The sequence below is a fragment of the Gekko japonicus genome, unplaced genomic scaffold (genome assembly GCF_001447785.1).
Source record: "Gekko japonicus isolate JY-2015 unplaced genomic scaffold, Gekko_japonicus_V1.1 scaffold4950, whole genome shotgun sequence".
Classification (NCBI taxonomy): domain Eukaryota; kingdom Metazoa; phylum Chordata; class Lepidosauria; order Squamata; family Gekkonidae; genus Gekko; species Gekko japonicus.
This window is the reverse complement of record NW_015163236.1, coordinates 52,689-58,386: the sequence shown is the minus strand read 5'-3', so window position 1 is coordinate 58,386 and position 5,698 is coordinate 52,689.

The window sequence follows — 5,698 nt, the reverse complement described above, 5'->3', positions numbered from 1 at the left end:
TCCTAAAGAAGGCCTTTTATGAAAACACGGTGCCTCCTTGGAATGGCTGCCTGGGGGTCCCAGTTCAGACCACTTGGCCAGGTTTCCCTGCTTCAGCCGCTGAGGACAGTGCTGGGAAACAGGTCTGGTGACTGACCCTCTGCTCTGAGCAGCCCCAGCACTTCTTGGCCCTTCGGCGGCTTGTCTGCCAGAGGGACTGCAGCCACCCTGACTGTTATCACAGGGGGGGGGGACTGATAGAACGAACTGCTCTTAATTTATGGATGAAACAAGAGAGAGACCCTTGTTTGTGGGTGGCTTAGGAGAGAGGACGTGGAGTTCTCACGAGCCCTGCACTGAGCAGCAGGGAAGGAAGGGGCAGAGAGACAAGGGGAGACGGACAGTCTTGAGGCAGGTGTGGAGCCAAAGAGAGTCCCCCTCGGTCGGTCCTGGTGGGCCAGGCAGGGCACCTGTCTGCTCAGGCTGCCACACTGAACGAAGGCAGCCCCGGGTCTGAGCAGAGGAGGTGGCAGAGGCATTGGTGCTGTGGGGGGCCAAACAGCATGCCATGGCAAAGGGAGACGCAAGTCCGGGCAAGAACGCAGCACCCTCAGGCGTTGGTGTTTTTGCTTGCGCACCTTTCTTCATTCAAGATATGAACTAAAAGAAAGTAAGCAAAAAATCCAAAAATCATAGCAGAGAAGAAGAAGAGATTGGATTTATACCCCGCCCTTCACTTGGAGTCTCAGAGCGGCTTACAAACTCCTTTGTGAGAGCCAGTTTGGTGTAGTGGTTAAGTGTGTGGACTCTAATCTGGGAGAACCCGGTTTGATTCCCCACTCCTCCACTTGCACCTGCTGATGTGACCTTGGTTCAGTCACAAGCTCTGACACAGCTGTCCTTGAAAAAGAGCAGTTTCTGTTAAGAGCTCTCTCAGCCCCACCCACCTCACAGGGTGTCTGTTGTGGGGAGGGGAAGGGAAAGGAGTTTGTAAGCCGCTCTGAGACTCCCAAGTGAAGGGTGGGGTATAAATCCAATCTCTTCTCTTCTTCTTCTTCTTTTTTCCCTTCCCCTCCCCACAGCAGACACCCTGTGAGGTGGGTGGGGCTGAGAGAACTCTGACACAAACTCCTCTTTTTCGAGGACAGCTGTGCCAGATACTTGTGACTGACCCAAGGTCATCCAGCCGGTTGCAAGTGGAGGAGTGGGGAATGAAACCCCGTTCTCCTAAATTAGAGTCCGCGCACTTAACCACGACACCAAACTGGCAGACAAGACAAGAGTTGGAAGGGACCTCCAGGGTCATCTAGTCCAACCCCCTGCACAAGGCAAGAAATTCACAAATACCTCCACACCCACAGGGACCGCTGTTCCACACCCAGAAGATGACAAAAAACCTACAGGATCCCTGACCTGGAGAAAAACTCCTTCCTGACCTCAAAGTGGCAATTAGCATTTCCCTGGGCATGTCAGAAAGGGCCACAAGAACTAAGCACTGAGGCAACCCTTCCTGTCCTCCCTCTCATGATCTGCCTCAGTTCACACAATCAGCATTGCTGTCAGATGGCCATCAAGCCTCTGTTGCAAAACCTCCAAAGAAGGAGAGCCCACCAACTCCCGAGGTAGCCTGTTCCACTGAGGAACGGCTCTTAACTGTCAGGAACTTCTTCCAAATGTTTAGCTGAAAACTCTTCTGATTTCATTCCAACCTGTTGGTTCTGGTCCAACCTTCTGGGGCAACAGAAAACAACTCCACACCATCCTCTATATGGCAGCCCTTCAAGTATTTGAAGATGGTTATCATATCCCCTCTCAGTCGTCTCCTCCCCAGGCTAAACATACCCAGCTCCTTCAAGTTTTCCTCATGGGACTTGGTCTCCAGACCCCTCACCATCTTCATTGCCCTCCTCTGGACACTTTCCAGCTTCTCTATATCCTTCTTAAATTGTGGTGCCCAAAACTGAACACAATACTCTGGGTGAGGTCTAAACAGAGTCGAGTAAAGTGGTACCATCACTTCGTGTGATCTGGACACTATACTTCTGTTGATACAGCCCAAAATCGCATTTGCCTTTTTAGCTAATGCATCACCCTGCTGACTCATGTTCAGTGTATGGTCTACTAAGACCCCTAGATCCTTTTCGCACATACCACTGCCAATACTAGTCTCCCCCATCCTATAATTATGCCATCGAAGAGGGACAGTGGTGGCAGCGGAACCCTAGTGGGAGGAAGTGGAATGGCACCCTCCAGGAACGGGCGCCAACCAAGGTGGGGGGCTGGCAGAAGAGGGCCTGTGAGTCAGTCAGAGCAGGCCTGTTCCTCCACAGTGTTGCTGGATGAGATGAGAATGGGCTGAGATAGCCATGTGGCAGAAAGTCTGAGGTGGGAGTTCTGGGAGTTCTTCAGGTATATGTTGTTTTATTTATACCACACTTTTCTCCCTGACGAAGACCCAAATGTTCCACAAATGTGTGGTCCAAGTGCCTTTGCCAAGTAAGGACACTTTTGGGCAAAGTCCGGGTGAGGAGGAGAGAAAACAGAATTTATTGCAATAGAAGCAGAGCAGGACAAAGCCAAAGCCCGCAAACCAAGCTGCTCTGACACCATCGGGGTGTGTGTGTGTGTCAGATCTTCTCTTGTACCCCTGCTGACACATGAGCACCCGTTGGTGCATCTACAAAGCTCAGGCAAAAGCATCACGAGAGCATATACTCCTTATCAGGGAAAGGCCCTGTTGGCATCATTCCATTGGTCAAGTACTGTTGTGCAGCATAAGCGGCCCTTGTCACAGATTTGGAAGCTGCAGCTAGTGCAGAATGCAGCAGCCAGGCTGTTGATGGGTCTCCCTGGGCGGGACTACATCCGGCCTGTGCTGAAGGCGCTGCACTGGCTGCCAATAGCGTACCGGATCCGCTTCAAAGTGCTGGTTCTTACCTTTAAAGCTCTTTATGGTCAGCGTCCGGCGTACCTAAGGGACTGCCTTTCCCCGTATATGCCCCGGAGAGCACGACAGTCGGGGTCTCAAAATCGACTGACCCTGGCCCCAAGGAAGCCAGGCTGGCTATTACCAGGGCCAGGGCCTTTTCGGCAGTGACTCCATCCTGGTGGGAGGAGCTCCCGGAGGAGATCAGGGCACTGCAGGATGTGATGCAGTTCCGCAGGGCCTGCAAGACGGAGCTCTTCCGCCAGGCGTTTAGTTAGAGAGCCGCCGCTGCTATAGAGCCCTGGCCCTTGGTCTTGACATCGAGCCGGCGCCGCAGGAAATCATGAGCAGAACAACATCTGGGAAGTTGAAATCTATTCTGAAAGTGAGCCATCTTGGATAATTAATTTCTACCAGCCCTTTGTGAATCTGTATATGTTTTTATTTAACTGTTGTTTTTTATATGATTGTATGTTTTAATTGTATTTATGCTTGAGTGGAAGCCGCCCTGAGCCTGCTTTGCAGGGAGGGTGCGGTATAAATGAAACAAGCAAATAAATAAATAAAAATTACACATGTGTGCCCAGCTAGTTGAATCCAGCTTGGGTCTCCAAGCCCCCACCCCTTTCCATGTACAGGCATTTCCATATACAGTCAGGAGCCCTGTGAGAAGACTTCTTTTGATATCCTAACAGTGCCGTCTACATGGCCTTGGAAAAGAGTGTCTTGCTTTACAGAATATAATTATGGGGGGCATAAATATGAGTGATTTGAAGTAAAGCACTCAGGTGTTTTGGATTTTCGAGTGCATTCTAAATGATGTCACAATTGATGGAAGAAGGTCCTTGGATGGAGATATCATCTACTTGACTTGTCTGCTGTGCTTCTTTAAACAGAGACGTTAAGGAATACAGTAGAAGCCTGATGTAGAAAAGATCAAAAAAGTTTGCTGCTTTGTGTTGTTGATATTCTGCCAAATGAGTGAAAGAACACTCTAGAAGACAAGTAGTTGCCCAGAGCACCGTGGGGGGAGCGGTTAACTTCACAGAATTCCTGACAGTTGTGGCTGGACTATGTAGGAGGACCCTAGAACTCTTCATAATTGGGGGGGGGGGGGGGGGATGGAAGAAGAATACTCCAAAGACTTTCACATGGAGCAGGTACCTGAAGCCCCCCAAGCTTCAACAGTGGTGCTGAGTATAGAAAAGGGGATGAGAAAGCCTGAAAATCAAGCTGACACCAAGCCCCCCCCCCCGCAAAAAAAGCCAGATAGAGCAAACACAGAACCATCTTGATGAACCAAATCAAGCAGCACAAGACTTTCAGACTAGTTTTTCAGAGGTTTCATTTTTATTCATGAAATCTGCCCTTTATTCGCACACACCTTGATTCCTTGTGAATAATAGCAAAAAGGCTATAAAATGGGCCTAAAGTTCAAACTTTACATGTTTCTTCATCCTAAAATGTGTATTAGTGTTGTACGCCAGGGAGCAGTGGCGCAGGCGGTAAAATGCCTGCCTTAACAACTATGAACAGCCACTATGGCTGTTCGAGACCCACCGCAGCCGGGGTGAGCTCTCGGCTCTAGTCCCAGCTTCCGCCTACCCAGCGGCTCGAAAGCAGTTAAAAACATATCGCGAGTAGACAAATGGGTACCTGCCCTTAGAGGGGCAGGGGGCACCCTCCTCCGTGTGAGGCGTGTGGTGGAGGCATCGGCGGCAACGGCAGAACATCGGAGGCAGAGCATTGGCGGCAGTGCGAGGTCGACGGAGCGCATCCTGGTGGCCAAAGTACAACATCGAGCGGCTGAGTCGGACGACGGAGGCGGAACCGGAAAGCGCGGCATTGTGGAAGCGCAGGCGCAGTGGAGCCAAACGTGGACATAGCTGATGCCGGAGCAGACATGGGACTGCGCCCTAAGAACGGACCGCCAGAAAAAAAGAAGCCACCACGATCCGTCTCGAACACCAGATGGAAGTGCCGACCCGAAGACCTCGCAAAGAAAAAAAAAGTGCCGAGCCGGAGAAAAACAACAATGCCCACCACCAGGGTGCTGGTAGGTAGCCTTTCCCCCTCACTACTAACACCAAAAAATGATCTCCTCATCATCATAGGGGACTGCAATGCTAAAGTAGGAAGTGAAAAGGTAACCGGAATAACAGACAAGTTTGGCCTTGGAAAGCAAAATGAAGCAGGGCAAAGGTTAACAGAGTTTTGTCAAGAGAACACACTGGTCATAGCAAACACCCTTTTCCAAAAACCTAAGAGGCGACTCTACACATGGACATCACCAGATGGGCAACACCGAAATCAGATTGATTATATAATTTGCAGTCAAAGATGGAGAAGCTCTATCCAGTCAGTAAAAACAAGACCTGGAGCTGACTGCGGCTCAGATCATGAGCTATGGATCCACAAGGGTTAAGCTGACTCTAAATATTATAAAAATGCAAAATTTATTCAGGTGTACACATTTTAAAACTTAGACTCATTAAAAATATACCATTCAGACATAAAAAAACTTCTCAACATTCATACATAGATGGGTTAGTGCTGTGCAACTGAACCAAACGCGTTTCGGCCCCTCAAAGGGCCTTCCTCAGTGGTCACAATTCCAATTATAAATTTGACATACATTCAAAAAAAATTTTTCATAAGATGTTACATACAGCACTAACCCATCTATGTATGAATGTTGAGAAGTTTTTTTATGTCTGAATGGTATATTTTTAATGAGTCTAAGTTTTAAAATATGTACACCTGAATAAATTTTGCATTTTTATAATATTTAGA